The 17551-nt window shown below is 51.6% G+C and overlaps 2 long non-coding RNA genes across 2 annotated transcripts; one reads left to right on the top strand and one right to left on the bottom strand.

The window, feature by feature from the left end:
* The first annotated feature begins 3390 nt into the window (after window positions 1–3390).
* LOC125171570 (uncharacterized) lies at window positions 3391–16218 on the top strand. The gene is made up of 4 exons (XR_007154402.1): window positions 3391–3509; window positions 14442–14636; window positions 15470–15538; window positions 15738–16218. It is a non-coding gene; the product is annotated as an uncharacterized LOC125171570 (long non-coding RNA).
* LOC125171571 (uncharacterized) lies at window positions 10866–12863 on the bottom strand. The gene is made up of 2 exons (XR_007154403.1): window positions 12824–12863; window positions 10866–11735 (listed from the first exon to the last, which is right to left on the bottom strand). It is a non-coding gene; the product is annotated as an uncharacterized LOC125171571 (long non-coding RNA).
* Window positions 16219–17551: the final 1333 nt, after the last annotated feature.

The following is a 17551-nucleotide window of genomic DNA, read 5'->3' as shown; positions in this document are numbered from 1 at the left end:
GCATGCTCTTTGATATCCAGTGGCTGCTACTGTACGTCAGGCTGGAAGCTCAGGACCCTGGGCTACGGCTGTCACTCCAGTCTTCTTGGACAGTGAGCTTTGGGAAAGCACAGCCATGTCCTGGGGTGTGGCCATGTGGTGGTGGGGGGGGTTGAGGTCCCACCTCTGGGACTCGAGGCCCCTTTGCAGGTGTTAGGAACCTTCCCCCTTCTTTCTTTCAACTCCTCCCCTTTACTGGAAGGAACTGTTTTACTGGGACAGCCTACATGTTTTCTCTCTTGATCTTTCTTTTTCACAAAAACAAAACAACCAAAGTCAACAAACCAAAACCAGGGAAAAAATGTTCCCTTCAAGCAGCTCTGTAGGACCCAAGGTTGGGTCCTACAAATGCCCCTGGGACTAGGGAGTCAGGAGGGGTCTGGCTACAAACGTGGGACACTGAGAGGGAAGCTTCAAGGGAGAAAACACAAAATTGTATTGCAATCAATTATCTCTCTTGCACAGGTACCTGTCTACTCTTATTTATCATTTCTTCAGGATGTATTTCTAAACAGCAAGCCAAAAGATCAGCACGTTCTAAAGAATATTTTTCAAGTTGCTTTTCTAAAGGCTTACACACCAATTCGCCATCCCACCAGCTGTGTGCAAACATTACCTGTCTCGCCGCCCCAACACCAGTGTCGAATATTAAGGTGCTTCCTTTTCATCTTTGACAACTTTATAAATGAATTGCATTTCCTTGACCATTCATGTCACTCACTGATTTTTAGAAGTATAATTTTATTTTCGACGCTTCTTTTTTTTTTTTTTTTTAATTTTTTTTTCAACATTTATTCATCTTTGGGACAGAGAGAGACAGAGCATGAACGGGGGAGGGGCAGAGAGAGAGGGAGACACAGAATCGGAAACAGGCTCCGGGCTCTGAGCCATCAGCCCAGAGCCTGACGCGGGGCTCGAACTCCCGGACCGCGAGATTGTGACCTGGCTGAAGTCGGACGCTTAACCGACTGCGCCACCCAGGCGCCCTCGACGCTTCTTTTAAAGAAAGCAATTTCTGGGCAAGTGTGGGTGGACAGACCCTAGGGGTGCCATAGATCTTCCTAATGTCACTTCTCATGTGTCCTCACACATGTCTTACCTCGTCTGGGACATCTTCCCCACCTTGTCTGACTGTGAAATGCCAGCTGGTGTCTCCAGACCCTACATACACCTCCCCACCTCCAGAAACTTTCCCAGGTCTCCCCGAGGAGTGCAGGACCCTCTTCCCATGGGTGTCCCTAGAGCCTGGTTCATCCCTGGGCTCTTATATCCACTACTGTGTGTAACATGGGCCTGCGTTGTGGGCCTCACGGGGCCTCAGTTTCCTCCATAACAGGTGGAATCATGCCTGTTGCTTGAGGTTGGAGTGAGCAAGAGAGTGGATAAGGTCTAGAAAGGACCCCGCAAGCGCTTGGCACTTGGTACATATTCGGTGAATTTTAGCTATTATACTGTTATTATTACTATTACCATTCTCCTTCTGTCTCTGAAAGGCAAAGGAGTGGCTTTTATCTCTGCATCTTTGGTTGCTGGCCCAGAATGTCAAAGGAAATCAATCAAAGTGCTTATTGAGTAAGCATTTCACTGCCCTGGGCACCGGCTTGCCCCGGTACGACTGGGATGTGAGTAGAACCATCTCCTCTGGCAGGCAACTGATTAGATGGTTGGACACGGTCCCTTTGACCCACGCAGCCCGCCCACCCTCACCTGCTCCTGTTGGAGGCTGGGGAAGTGCATTCAGGAATTTGCATTCCCGCCATCTTGTTCCAGGAGAGGCCACGTGACCCACTTCTGGCCAATGAGACATCAGCAGGGAGCTCGTGGGAGACCTACTTTCCTGATGGAGCTGAGGCAGCCATCTTGCCACCTTGAGGAGATGAGTAGGTTTTTACATGCTAAGGGTGATGTGTAGAAAGCTGGAAAGACACCAGTCTTTGTTGGCATCACCAGCAGTTAGCCAAGACCAGCAGCCACCCATGTCCAGAATTCTTAATATGTTAGAAAAAGAAACCTCCATTTGTTTAAGCTACAGTAAATTGAGTTTGCTGTTCCTTGAAGCCAAAGCTTCTGATACCTATAAACTTGCTTTAAGATGTTCACCAAATAGTACATCCTTTTCCTGCTTTTCCTTCTCGTTCCTTCCTTCCCTTTAAAAAGGAAAGCTGAGGAACCCCGGGAGACACCACCTGCTTCACCTAAACATCTCTCACCTTCTCTACCCCAAAGAGGAGCTGATAGTCGCAGAAACCCTGAATGCCGAGATGAGGCACACACAGCCTGTAGGGACAGCCAAGAGAGGTGGCTGGGAAGGCACCGGCTGGTCACCCAGGGCTCACCCTGTGGGAGGATCCACCCCACCCAGCTCCCCACTACCCGAGGGAAAGGGCAGCCTCTGGCGGCATCCAAATAAGGCGTGATGGGACTCCCATCCCATGGGTCTTTAACTCATCCAGATCCTCCCCACCCCCACCCAAGCTCCTTGCAAGGAGTAAAGCCTGCCTTTACTAAGCCCCAGGAACTGATATTAATTGAGCATCTACTCTGTTCCAGGTTCTTTTCATTTCAAGGAGAGCCCTTTGACATAGGACTTGTCTATCTATTTGTAAAGGAGGACACCAAAGGACATAAGGGCCAAATAGCTCTCCCAAGGTCACACCACCAGGAAGTGGGAGAATTTGGGTCCCCTCCCAGAGATAACCCCACAATGTGATACGTTATTTCAGAGGCTTTTTTTATCTTCTGTTTCGCATACAAGCGCTATTCAGTCCCAACTAACTGAGTGCCTTTTTCCCCGACTCTGCCTACCCTCTCCCGGAACACTCTCCACACTCTGCTGGCATCTCATTCCAGCTTCCAGACTCGGCTTTCTCTCTCTCTAATCGTAAGTCACCGCCACTTGCGGAGAGCTCATGGCAATATTTTGCAACAGCCTTAAGAGTCGGCTGTCTTCTTCATCCCTGCTTTCCAGATGGGGAAACTGAGGCTCAGAGAGGGGCAGCTGCTGGCCTCTGCCAACAGCCAGTAAGGGAGTGGCCAGGACACCGCGCCGGCTCTGCCGGGGACAGCGTCCACAGAAGGCCTGGGGACAGGCCACAGGGGTTGTATCCAGGTGAAGGTCAGGCCTCCCAAAACGCCCCGTCTGGCCCCTTCTCTCCTCCCCCACGCTCGGCCCTGCAAATTGGCTTTGACCTTTCTCGCCCCTGCCTTTGAGCTTCTCCGCATTCAACGGGAAACCACAAAGGGAGAAAGAGGGCGGGCTCGAGGGAGGGGCTCCTCCCGCCCGGGCCCCGGGGCCACGCCCCCGCAGGCGCACGAGGCCTCCAGGATCTGTTTGCACAGTTGGGGCGCTTGCCTCCGCACCCCACCTCCGGAAGAAAAGCACCACGAGGTCATCTGTTTACTCTGGGATTAGCGGCTCCCAGCGGGAGCTCTTTTCCTCGGAGATGAAAAGAAAGCGGACAATCTGTCAGGTAAACAGGCGACATTGTTCCCCACGATGTCAGGGCCCCTTTGTGGGCCGGCCTTTGAGGTCAGTGGCTCCCTCTTGCAGGGAGAGCGCTTACTCAAAGGAAATGAGAGGCCCTGGCTGTCGCGCAGGTCCCCTGCTGCAGTTTAAGTGGGGACAAAGGGCTCGGACAATAGGTGACTTTCCTACATAGCCCTCTCCGCACTTGCCTCTCCCGGTGGGTCGCTTGATGAGCCCAACAAGCCGGGCGTGGAGCCATTGTCACAGATGGAGAAACTGAGGCTGACGGCAGCTTCTCCCAAAACAGAAGAGTGCTCCTGGCATTCCGGGAGGTAGTGGCTGGAAGGAAAGCAGGACCTCACTCTTCAGAGGGGGGAAGCGGGGAGCAAGAGAATTGGTGGCACGTGATTTCTTAGCCTAGGTGCCTCTCTGGTGGATGGGTGGGGGGCACTTGGGAGCCATAACCGTCCCCACCAACAAACTGCTCAGTTTTACGGATCCTTGGACTACTTCAACAGCGACCGGGGTCGTGGTTGTGCCTGGTCCCTCTGCCATGTGTGTGACAAAGTATCATCTTTGGAAGAGGGAAAGTGCGGAGACCCCAGTCACAAGCGTGTGTGTGCCTGGGAGTCAGGATGTCTGAGTTCGAGATGGGCTCTGCCTCCCATTTGCTCTGTGGCCTCAGGAAAGCCGCTTGCCCTCTCTGGACTGCAGTTTTGTTGTCCATCAAACAAGACATAAGGTGCTCTCCGGGGGCCCTTCCCCTCGGACAGCAGGGACGTCTGGGGAGACCACAGGCCTCCATTTAGGAGAAGCAAACGGAGGAGGGTGAACAGCCCTTCCTGGAAGGAGGGGGCTGTTTGAACCCCATGCCCACCTCTGACACTCAGAAGGCCCGTGAGGCAGTGGGAGCCGCAGTGGCAATGCTCCAGGCAGGGTCCGGCCAGGGGAAGAGAGCACTGTCGTGAGGTGATAAGACCACAGGCCTAAGGACACTCTGACCAGATCCAGTTCTGAGCCTGTCACTCACTCACTCACTCACTCACTCAGTCGCTCACCAGAAGCCCAACATCAGGCAAGTGACTCAGCATCCCAGCCTATGAAGTGGCACCCATGGGGCCTCCCCACCCCCAACCCTGCCCTGCCTGGGTCTCCTGGATGGAGAGGTCCCGGGTGAGCAGGAACCGCGGCTGTCCCTGATGCTGCCGCCACCATTAGGTTCTGTCCACCTTCAGGCCTCCCTCTCCCAGACGCTCCCGCCATTGGCCTGCCCCAGGAGGAGACTCGTCCTCCGTGCTGTCCAGACGCCAGCCTGCCGGGGACAGGACCACAGCATAGAATCATCTAATTATTCTCCTAAAGTACAGGAAGAGCTGAAAGAAGGCCGGGTGGAAAAGGGCCCAGGGCACTGGCCTGATGGAGCAGGCATCTACCAACCACAAAACTGCCTCTGGGAGGAACCCAGGCGTCACCTGGACCTCGGTGGGTCTCTTGAGGGCACCTGCGGACCAGACATGTGTCCAGTCTCCCACTCCCGGCCAGGCACCAGCTCTCAAGTGACCCTGAGCCTAATATTCGCCAGCAGGAGGGAAACCGGAGGCCAGAATGTTCTCACCTACTATTCCAGGATCCGGAGCCAGTCTCTGGAGACCCGGAGGGAGAGGGGTTACCGGGACGGAGCTCAGCCTCTCTTCTGAGGCTTCCCAGCACTGAGTGAGGGCTAGCTCACGGGGCTGTCCCTTCTAGGTCCCCAGCAGAGCTGTGTATGAGGTCTGTGGTCCTGGGCAAGTGACTTGCTTTCTCTGAGGCTCATCTCACCATATAGATGGGCATTGGAGGGAATGGGCCTTTTGCTTGAGGAGACCCAGGCCTTCCATCCACCCTTCTCTGCTTCTTAACTCCTAGAAACAAGGTCAAGACCAGCCCCCAATGACCAGGGTTTTCGGGAATCCTAATATTTTGGCGGGGACTCAGACGCAGGTGCCAGAGAAGGAGTTTCTAGCTGGGCCCAGAGATACATTGCAAACACCATTCATTCCTCACTTTCCTTTTTCTCTTTTAAAGGTTGCCCTAGGGATCTGTTTTTAATTGGATTCAACTGGATAAACGTGGTCCAAAGACTTTTCTGTGACGTGGATCCCCCTGGACCCTGCTCCCACATTGGTGCCTACTACCTTATGAGGCAGCTAATTCCATCGGCTGATATTTCTGATTTCTAGAAAGTGCTGCACCTAACCAGACATTTGCCCATCTTCCTGTAGCTTCTACCTGTGAGCCATATTCTGGCCACCCAGCGCTGTGCGTCCCCTGTGCGTGCGGGAGGTGGGAGGGAGGGGTCCGGTCAGACCAACTGGGGTTTGCGTTCCAGTATCTCCACTTACCAGCTGAGTGACCCTGCCCACGTGATTTAACCTTCCTGTGCCTCAGTTCCCTCATCTGTAAAGTGGGGTAAGAGTCACTGCAGAGGACTGTTATGGGACACGGCTGAGACGATAGCAGGAAAGCTTTTAGCTCAGGGCCCAGCACCACAGTAATTATTTGCCATTACGACTGTTATTTCTTCATTCGTATCTGCAACGCCTTGAAAATAACTGAGGGCTCCCCTCATAACACCCTCACCTCGCTACCGACTCATCTTCCTCAGACCGAACATACGCAGCCCTTCCACACGGTTGTCACCCCGTGGCTGGGTCTTAAGACTCCGACACCCAGGCCAGCTTCACCCAAATCCCCAAACGGGAAAACTTGGAGAAGGAGCAGGCCTCTTCTGATTTTTAAAGACTAACCAGTAGAAATGGGAGAAGTTTGAGCACAGCAGAGGGTAAAACCAGAACCAGTAATTACCCATCCCAGGGAGGCCGAGCTCAGCTCAGAATAATGAACTGTTGTCCTTGCTGAGATTAGAGCTGTCCAAAGGTGGGAAGAGCTGTCTCTGGAGGGAGGGAGCTCCCCATCCCTGGGGGTATTCAAGGTGGATGACCCTCTACCAGAGATGTTATAGAAGAGATTCCCGCGCTGAGTGGGAAATTGAAGTAAATGCCATCAAATATAAGTTCATCACGATGAAGAAGCAAGAAATGCCTCCTTTATTCGTTCAGCCAGTGTTGACTGTTGAGCACCTAGCTATGACTGCCTCTGTGCTGGCTACTCTCCTGGGTGCACAGTTCACGCTAAGAGAAGGACCTTAAATCGGGAAGCACTTCATGAAAACGGGGTTACCTTGAAGGTGCTCCTGGCCTCCACTTTTGCATCTGTAAAATGGGTGGGGCTGTAACAGCGCTTACCTCCCAGGCCCGGCCTCCAGACACCCTAGTGGCCTGGAACCGTCCTCGTTGTTCGTATCGTCAGGATGATGACTGCTCCCCAAATCCGGGGAATGTTTTCCTTTTTCTCGCGGAAGACTCAAACCGTTCGGTATGTATTAAATCAGGTCCCAAAAATCCGGCCCAGCCAAGAGCCTCACCCAGGGCAGCCGGGACTGGCTGGGACTGGAACTGGAGAGCGACATCACACCAGTTCTTGGACCACATCCAAAGCCAGCCGCGCGGCAGAGACAGGAGGTTTGCTGAACGTACGTTATTTGCTACCATCATTTCTCAGGAATGGTATCCAAGGGCCAAACAAAGCCATTTTTCTCTGAAGCGGCTTAATTGCTTTGTCGGGGGAAAGGGTGGTTCTAACTCTGAACCCAACTGGGCACTTCAAACTCATAAGCCCCTCAGAAAATCTGATGTCAGCTGATTGCTTGCTCCTTCTTCCTCGTATTTCAGGTCACGTGGTCCTCACCTGCTGCCTGAACTGGGCCCAATAGGGGTCACAGCCAAGAGGACTTAGATCAGATCTGGCTCTGCGTGTGGTCCTTGGGGTCAGGTAATGGGCCGGCACTCGGACTTCTGGTGAGGTTTTGGGTCCTTCTAAGACAAGGCCAGAAGAGCTGGGGCTCCAAAGTCAGGCCACTGGGCTCCTGGTCCTGGCCCTGCCACTCACCACCTGCGTGACCTTATGCAGATTACTTAACTTCCCCAAGCCTCTATTTCCTCGTCTGTGAATTGGCACCAATAAGTCCTACCTTTGAAGAACTGGGAAGACTCAGTGAGACCACCCCGAAGGCCCGGAGCACAGAAGACCCACAGAACTGCCACTCCCCTTCCCAGAGTTTCATAAAGCAGTGTTGTGCTTTCCACCTGCTGGATGCTGTTCTGTGTGTGTCGGGAAATGCGGGAGCATGAACACGCCCCAAGAGGACCCAGAAGAAAGGAGCAGGACCGAACTGAAGGCTAGAGCCTGGGGAAGCCGGTTTTGGGGGAAGGAGGAAGAAGGAGCTTCGCTGCTGTGCACTTGGCCTTTCAAGAGTTTTTAAGAACCTTCCAGAGACTGCAGGGGGGAGAATCTGAACTCTTGCCTGAGGAGAAGGCTCAGAATGAGTGGCCAAAAGAGTGGGCAAGTGAATCACCGCAGATGTATGCCACCGAGGATGGGCAGAGACTGCCTGGGAGACCCAGCAAGGTTTGGGGCCCTACATGAGGACTGATCAGGACCAACTGTGATCAGCTCAGAGGTTCACTGTAAACAAGGGAGCCCCAGTCCATGCCCCTGGGAGCTTGGGACTCCGAGGCAAATTCCGTAGTCCGTCCTTGGTGAGTACCAGCATTACCAGGAGAACCAGTACAAATACAGCAGACCAAGCCTCCTGCTTCTGGAAAGATGGGAGTAGATGCACTTCCCCCTGTTCCACCTTCTAAGTTCCACTAAAAACCTTGAACATCACATATAAAACAAACACAAGAGGACTCTGAAAAGCGGAGAGAAGGCCCACTGGCTAGGGGATTGGGACCCAAAGAGCCACACAGTGGTGAATTGGCTGCGTTTTATTTTTCTTAATTTTTCTTTTGCTTCATATATACCAGATTTGGACCAAAAGAGTTAACAACCCAGAAACACCAACAGACACGAACAAAAAAAAAATTGTCCCCACAAAAGCCTGCTCTCTGTAACCACAAGATCAAGAAAGGGGCAGTCTGGCAAGACAAAACCTTTTTTTTTTTTTTTAACTGCAGTGAAATCTACATAACCAAAAATTTACCGTCTTAGCCATTTTTTTTACAGTTTGATGGCGTGAAGTGTGCTCTCACTGCTGGGCAAACCCTACTGCCATCTTTCCCCAGAGCTCTTTTCATCTTGCAAAACTGGAACGCTGTGCCCACTAAACAGCTCCTCATTCCTGCCGCCCTCAGCCCTGACCACTATCATCCCATGTTCTGTCTCTCTGAATTTGACAGCTGTAGGTACCTCGCATAAATGGAATCATACGGTATTTGTCTTTTTGTGACCGGTTTATTTCACGTGGCATAACATCCTCAGGGGTCACCCATGTGGTCGCAGGTGTCAAAACTGCCTTGCTTTTTAAGGCTGAATACTGTCCCGTTTTGTGTGTGTGTGTGTGTGTGTGTGTGTGTGTGTGTATACACCACATTTTATCTATGCATCTATCAGTGGACACGCGGGGTGCACCCACATTTTGGCTATTGTGAAGAATGCTGCTACGAATATAGGTGTACAAAGATCTCTTCAAGACCCTGCTTTCCGTTCTATACGTATATGCCCAGAAGTGACATTGCTGGATTGTATGATACTTCCACTTTTAATTTTTTGAGAAGATACTCTGCAGCATTTTACATGCCCACCGGCAAAGCACAAGGTTCCAGTTTCTCTACACCCTCGCCAACGCTTATTTTCTGTTTCTGTTCTGGTTTTTTTTTGTGTTGTTTTGTTTTGTTTTTTGTCTCTTTTAAATAGCAGTTGTCCCGGGGCGCCGGGGTGGTTCCGTCAGTTAAGCGTCGGACTTCAGCTCAAGTCATGTTGTCGCGGTTTATGAGTTCGAGCCCCGCGTCAGGCTCTGTGCTGACAGCTCAGAGCCTGGAGTCTGCTTCGGTTTCTCTCTCTGCTCCTCCCCTGCTCACACTCTGGTCTCTCTCTCAAAAATAAATAAACATTAAAAAAAAAAAAGTCGGGGCGCCTGGGTGGCGCAGTCGGTTAAGCGTCCGACTTCAGCCAGGTCACCATCTCGCGGTCCGTGAGTTTGAGCCCCGCGTTGGGCTCTGGGCTGATGGCTCAGAGCCTGGAGCCTGTTTCCGATTCTGTGTCTCCCTCTCTCTCTGCCCCTCCCCCATTCATGCTCTGTCTCTCTCTGTCCCAAAAATAAATAAACGTTGAAAAAAAAAATTAAAAAAAAAAAAAGTAGGTAAATAGCAGTTGTCCTAATAGGTGTGACATGGTATCTCATTGTGGTTTTGATTTACATTTCCCTACTGATTAGTGATGTTGAGCTTATCTCTGTTGGCCACTTGTATATCTTCTTTGGAAATATGCCTGTGCAAATCCCTTTCCCATTTTTAAATCAGGTTGTTTGTTCTTGTTGTTGTTGAGTTGCAGGAATTTTTTTATGTATTCTGGATGTTAACCCCTTATCACATACATGACTTGTAACTATCTTGTGCCATCCTGTGGGGGTGCCTCTGTGGCTCTGTTGATTGTGCCCTTTGATGCACCGTGTTTCATTTCAGTGAATTCTAGTTTTATCTATTTTCTCTTTTGTTGCCTGTGCTTCTGGTGTCCTATCTGAGAAACCATTGATAAATCCAATGTCATGAAGATTCCCCACTGTGTTCCTCTAAGAGTTTTATAGTTTCAGTTCTTATATTTAGGTCTTTGGTATGCATTTGGATTTAATTTCTACATATGATGTAAGATTCCAATTCTGCTCATATATAGATATAGATATATAGATATAGATTAGATATAGATATATAGATATAGATATAGATATAGATATAGATAGATATCCAGTTTTCCCAACACCACTTGGTGAAAACCATTTATTCTCCATTGAATGGCACCCCTGCTGAAAATCATATGGCCATGTATTTGAGGATGCCTTAAGACAGAAAACTTTTAGTCAGGAACCACCCAGTCAAATGCCACAGGGAGAAAAAAATGGCCTCGCTCCCCCCCTGCCACCAAAAGCCACTTGGAAGCCTAGATTCCCACTCAGGCTGTGGTGTGGAACCGCATTACCTTACTGGGTGATGCCAGAGGGAAGCCAGGACTTTTATTCCCCCCTTGACATATCCTCCTCTTTTTTAAAAAAGATTTTCTTAAGTAATCTCTACACCCAACATGGGACTCAAACTCACAACCTGGAGATCAACAGTTAATGTTCTATCCACTGAGCCAGCCAGGCAGCCCCCCTCCCCCACTGCCAACACTTTTCAAGATTTTTTTAAAACACTTTCCCTTTGGCTCATGGATTACTTTTTTTGATTTCTAGTTTGATTCCACTGGGGTCAGAGAAAACACTCTGTAGGATTGTTGAGGTTTTTTTTTATGGTCCACGATATGATCTATATTGATATATGTTCTGTGGGCACTGGAGTGTTATTCAGTTGTCGCTGGGTGGAGTGTTTGGTCAATTGGATCCTGGTGTCTGATGTTATTCTGATCCTGGTGTTGAGTTACTCTGTATCCTTGCTGATTTGCTGTCTCGTGGTCAACTGAGAAGTGTGTTGAACTCTCCAGCTACATTTGTAGATTTATCTACTTCCCCTTTCAGCCCTGCCATTCTTCACTTCACATATTTTGCAGTGCTGTTGTTTGGTGCATCCACAGTTGGGTTTGCTAGGGCTTCTTAATGGATTGACCTTTTTATCATTACATAGTGTCCCTTCTTGTCTCCAGTCACTTTCTTTGCTCTGAAGTCTACTTTGATATTCATACAGCCACTTCTATTTTCCTTTGATTAATGATTTCATGATTCATCCTTTTCATCCTTTTATTTTCAACTTACCAATATCACTATATTCAGAGGGGATTTCTTACAGACAACTCATGGTCGGGTTCTGTTTTATAGTCAACTCCGCCCATCTCTGTCAGTTAATTGGTATATTTAGGTCTTTTATGTTTAATGTAGTTGTTGATACTTAGAGTATAAGTCTGCCATTTTGTTTTTTGTTTTCTGTTTGTACTCTGTTGCTGTTGTTTTTTTTTTTTTTCTGTTATCTTTTTCCTTCCTTCCTGTGGGTTACTTGAACATTTTAAAAATTCCATTTGACGTATCTGTAGTGATTTTGAGTATATCTTTTTGTATAGCATTTTTCATGGTTGCTCTGAAGAGATGGGGTCCATAGAGGCAGTTATGGGAGCTTCCCTAAGGAGGTGTCATGTCAACAGAGACCTGAAGGATGAACAGGAGTTAGCTGGATAATGTTGGAAGAGCACAAAAAGTTCACTCCAGGGAAAGGGAACAGCATGTGCAAATGCCTGGAGACAAGATTGCTCCCTCTGGGGAAAGCCAGCCACCATGTTGTAAAGTCACTCAAGCAGCCCTATGAGAGGCCCATGTGATGAGAATGGAAACTTCCTGCCCTGTCTCTCTCCTCCCTTCATGACAGAGTAGCTACACCCCAGCTATCCACTTCCTCACCTTTCACTCGCTTCTCAAACCACTTGGCTTGGTTTCTTCCTATTCCCACACCCAATCCACCAAAATGGCTCTGGCCAAAGCCCCCTGTGACCCTCTGGTTTCTAGTCCTTTAGGCACTTCGTAATCTTCATTTACTTGCCCCTTCAGTGGCCTCCAACATGGCACTCCCAACTCTACTCACTGGAGACCCCTCCCCTTATTCCATGAGGCCTCCAGTGCTCAGGCTTTCCGCAGGCCCATCAGGACCCAGCCCTTCAGCCACCCTTCCTTCTCTGGTCTGTGCCTGTTCTGGGGCAACTTTGATGCTCAACACCTCAAGGCCATAAGCCGGCTCTGTCCTCACTCCTCAGCTCCAGACCTGCGCACCACCTGACCCCTGGATGGCCCTCAATGGTCCTCCTTCAGACTCCTGAACTTGTTGTCATCCCCAGAGATCTGCCTCACTTCTTGGCTCCCAGGCTTGCTCAGTGGTATCCCCTGGTTACTCTCTGCCCCAAGCAGGAGTAGAGGCATCAGCACTGACCCCCTCTTCCTCTTTACTCCCCAAGTCCAAATCACCAAGCCCTGTCACCTTCCTTTACCCCTCGATTTCTCTTGGCTCCTCTTTTCTCTACCTGCACGTACCCTTGCCCCTGGATCAGGCCTGGAGGTCTCCCACCTGGATCCTCTTAATTGCTGTCTCTGCCTGCCTCCTTGTACCTATCCAGATCCCAGTCCATCCCACACATCCCAGAGTGCCCTTTGTGAAGCTGCACTGTGCCCCACCTCTGCTTGACAATGCCCCCCCCCCCCCCACTCAGAGCTCCCCAGGGCTTTAGTTTTGAGCCCATTCTCCTCACCTGGCCCACAAGCACCTGCCTGACCAAGGCCTGCCTCCTCTCCACCTCACCTGGACCACACCCCCTCCCTCAGCCATTGTGCTCTTCTAACATTGTCTCTGTTATTGCATAACAAATTCCCACCAAACTTGGTAGCTAAAACAACAATAAACATTTATGACCTCACATGGTTTCTGAGGGACAGGAATTCAGGAGTGGCTAGGCTAGGCTGCTCTGGCTCAGGTCCTTTCATTAGCTCCAGTCCAGATGTCAGCAGGACTGCAGTCAGCTGAGGGTGTGAGTGGGACTGGGGGTTCCACATCCAATATGGCTCCCTCACGGGGAAGACGGGGAAGGAGACGGTGGCGGCTTAGCCCTGGGCACAGGTCCCGGGGGGCTGGCTTCCCAGCGACAGGCTGGATTCAGCACCCTGGCGACATCCTCTGCTTTGGGGAGGACCTAGCAGCTACTTGGGAAGTAAGAGTCAGGGGAAGGGGGCTCCCCCTCTTCTTGGTGGGGGGAGGGGGTGCTTCCAGGCTGCTCTCCACCCAGAGTCTCACCTTTGACCACACAGACATCTCCACAGCCTTTTAGTGCCACCATTAGGAAGCCACCAGGGCACAGAGGATCATTTCCAGCCCAATTCCAGCCACCATACCCTAGACCCCATTCTCCCTATCTTCCCCTGTGGCCTTAGGCCAGTCCCCTGCCCTGTGTGGATTCCTGGAAGGGTTGGACCAATGATCCAAACTTTTCCATTGGTTCTAAAATGTAACTGTAGAAGGGGACCTTTCCTTCCTTACCCTTCAGCCAGCCAGGGCCGGGCCCATCTGAGCTCTGCCGAGCAGCCCTGTTTTCCCCTGAAACACCAAGTCTCCCCACATCTCATTCTTCACCTCCTTATCCCCCAGAGGCCAGGAACATGCCATCCAGATCCCTGCTGCCAGTGCAGTCAGGCGGGCCACTCCCCTGATGGCCGCAGGTTGGGCCCAGCACAGTCCCAAGACGCTCTGGTGAAGCCTGGAGTCATTTCCCTGCTGGCCCCAGAGACGTCACACATTCCAGAACAAGGCAGATTCTAAGAAATAGGAGCTATTGTTTGCCGGTGCATCATCTCATAGCTTCCCATCCAGTCTCTTTGGTGACACCATGTTGGCAGGGATGGCAAAGGCGGGGTGGGTCCGAGCACCCTCTACATGCCTGCAGGGCCTCCGCCTGCCTCCCACCACCTCGCTTGCTCAGAGCATGCCCCCTCAGTTCCTCCGCTTGGACCCTCATCGAAGTTCCTTGTCCCATCTCTGCGGGTTTGCCAGGATCTATGTTGGGTTTAGATACGTCCCCTGTGCTCCCCAGGCAGCTCAGCATCTTCCCCAAGACCCCCCCAGCCTCTGGCTCTGCCTCTCTCTCCACCTGGCCCCAAATCCAGCCCCTGGACCGTCTGTTGGGCTCACGTCTTCTGCACCTTTCTTTGGATGCCAGATACTGGGGTCCCACCTCCCCTTCCAGCCTCTAATCAGCGTCCGCCCCACATCCACACAGGCATGAAGTATCCCCAGGGCACCCACGGGACGGAAAACTGCTGCAAACCCGTGTTCTGACCCCTAGAACCGAAATAAGCGTTACTATCTTTATTTTACAGAGGAGGAAACTCAGTACTTTATAGGCTGGAAATTAAAAAACCAAGATACCAGCTGGAATATACTCACACAAGGGGAACCGTGAGAGGAGAGATCATCCTGGCCCATTTGGTGGGCTGAATGGAGTGACCTGTGCTAGGAACCCCCTCGGCACCTCGGGGGTCTCTTCAGACTGAGAGCGGCGTCCTGACAGGACAGTGAGTGGCAGAGGGACTGGGGGCTCCACACTAGTTCCCTCTAAACCTGGAGGGGCGAGGACGGAGTGGGGGGGGGGGCATGGCCAGTGTGCATGGACGTGTCTGAATGAGGGCATCAGGGGTGTGAAGAAGTCCTGCTGTCTCCCTCCCAGAACCCACACCTGGGAGGTGAAACACTGATCTCAGGTCGCACCGACTCACACGGCAACACTCATTCATCACCCTGCGAGCTGATTTCAGGGCACCACTTACGGATCTCAGAGTCCAATTGCAGACCCTTCAACCCAACATTCCCATGGGGGAGGGCTCTGCTAGGAGCCACGCCTGTCCGGGTTGCCAGACGCATTTGGCAGGTGAGTGAACTGTAGCTCAGAGATGCTGGGAAACTTGCCCAGGGCCACAGAGCTGTTAATGGGCAGAGCTGCCTGACCCCAAAGCCCTCGCCCTTCCCAGAGCACCCGTGGCCTTGGTGGGGCCTGCTCTCGCCTGCCGCCATCAGGCTCCTGGCCTCACATACAGCGTCCACCACCCTGCCTGCCTTGCCAAGCCTCCCCCTACGTTTCCCAGTCATCCCAGCCTTCAAGGCCACCTCCTCCAGGAAGCTCTCCCTGCCATGCGTAACACATATCAGACACTGACCCCCGACACACACATAATCCACCCCTAGAGCACACACAGTCTTAACTATCTGCCAAGGGTTCCTCTGATTGAAGTATTCCCCTGAACTCTACTTACCGCCTGCACCAACAATGGGCACATAGCAGATGTTCCACGAATATTCTTTTAACTTGAATTAAATGTAGCCCCTTTCTTCTGCTATCTTCCTGCACCAGGGACTTCAGACTGAAGCCAGGGCAGATGTGGGGACAAGGAGTCAGTTTGGGGCTGCTGTCCCTTCCCTGGTAGGTACACATGAGCAGGGAGCCAGGGCCATCTTGTCCAGGAGGCCCAGGGAGCTAGGGATGGGACCCAGAGGGCTGAGGCCAGGGGAGGGGCGTCACATCCAAGGAGCAGGGCAGGAAGTCCCATCCACAGGTAGTGTTCTGGAAAGTCTACCCTAGCTGGTCCCACTACCTCCCAAACCTTATCTTTATCCTTTAGACAGAGTACCTACAATTCCACTGTTGTTACCGAGGCGAATAAGAATTTATTGATCCTGGCAGCTTTGACAGTCTCAAGAGTCCTGCAAGCTCTGAATGTCACCTCTTCCAGGAAGCAGACCCTAATTCCCAAGGTGCTGGCCTCCCCTCCCCCACAGCCTCCTGTAAGTGCCTTCTTTCACATACTGGTCTGCAATGTGTCTCGCTCCCCACTCAGGGCCCTCAGGATGGCATCTGGGCCTCAGTAAACACTAAATATTGTGGCATCAACATCGCCACTCCAGGACACTCGGAGGCTTCAGGGAAGATGAGGTTGGGAGCCAGTGGAGGATGGGCGGCCAGTGCTCTCAGCAATCCTCACCCTGACTCGAGGCCCTGGGCAGGCCGCTTGTCAGGAGGGACTCCGTGTCCTCCGGACCTCAGCCTGGGCACGGGGCTGTGCTCATCAGGGTCGCACGTGGGTGGACCCGGGCTGTGGGAGGGCCCAGCACGGTGCCCAGAGCACCTGCCCTGGGTGCGTACACAGGCAGGAAGCAGGAGTTGAAACCTGCCAGCTGGGTCTTCATGACCAACCCCGGGCAGTTTCTGTGCGGGGCACCTCATAGCTTGGGATTCCAGCCTGTCGATGGCTCAAAGGCAGAGTTCTGGGTGGTTCTGTTTCCAGGGCAGGAGCCACCCCACCCCGCCCCCCGCCCCCAGCCTCCAGCTGGGAGTTCCTAGACATCAGCGCCCCACCTGGGCCACTGCACCTGCTCCCAGCGTAGCCCTGGAGAGCTCAGCAAAGGCTGGGCCAGTGCTTTCCATGAATCACGAAAGTTTTTAGCTGATGACCAGAGTGATATGTATCCATTATGGGAACATTGGGAAACACATAACAGCAAAAAATAAAATAATTTAAAATAAACGTCACCTGTAATCCCAATTCCACCAGCTACGGATGTGCATTTCTTCCATTCCGGAATACTTCCTTCCAGGCTTTTCTATGCCTCTATGCTTTAAAAAAAAAAAAAAAAAAAGTGGATTCTCTTGAGCCCTGTTTCATACCTGCTGAGCTGGCATGGCTCTACAGGCTATTATGTCTCCAAACCATTAAAACTCCTCACGTTTGCTAACAACACCCCGGGCACAGCCATGCCACATCCCCTGATTTAGGGAACCCCTATTGTTGGGCACTGGGGTTGTTTCTAATTTTTCCTTATTTTACCCAATCCTCCACGACGACCCTTGTGGCCATATTTTCATGACCTTCCTCAGAGCAGATTAAGACTTCAGAGGCCCCTGAGCCCTGGCAACATTTGGTGCACTCCGCCCGCCCCTTCCCCCACCCCACAAGATGCAATATTAAATACAAGCAATAAAATAAGGGTAAGGACATCTGGCAAAGTTCTGGTGTTGCCCTGATGCATTATGCCTCGTTTGAAGTGTTGAATTCATTTTTAAATTTATATTTTGCTCATTTGGAAGGGGATACACCTGCTTTGCTGGCACCCCCCAGCACGGATTGGGGGCTCCCGACGGCACTTACGACTCTTACCTTACAGTAATTTTTAGGGAGAGAAATATCAGGGTTAAGAGTTCTCCGTATGTGAGGCTTTTCGGTCCATGTGTCTGTCCTCGCCCACCGTGGAATCCATGACCTGTCACACACCTGCACTTAGCTCTCTGGTGAATGACTGATGATTGCCAAATGCCCCCCAACCCCCTCACCCCCCTCATAAGCTGTGCTGTTGGAGCTGGTATGTGATTAAATGGATACACGACGGGGCGCCTGGGTGGCGCAGTCGGTTAAGCGTCCGACTTCAGCCAGGTCACGAT

The sequence above is a fragment of the Prionailurus viverrinus genome, chromosome C1, assembly GCF_022837055.1.
Source record: "Prionailurus viverrinus isolate Anna chromosome C1, UM_Priviv_1.0, whole genome shotgun sequence".
NCBI lineage: Eukaryota > Metazoa > Chordata > Mammalia > Carnivora > Felidae > Prionailurus > Prionailurus viverrinus.
The sequence above is the reverse complement of the archived record's forward strand: the minus strand, read 5'-3'. Positions and strand labels throughout refer to the sequence as shown.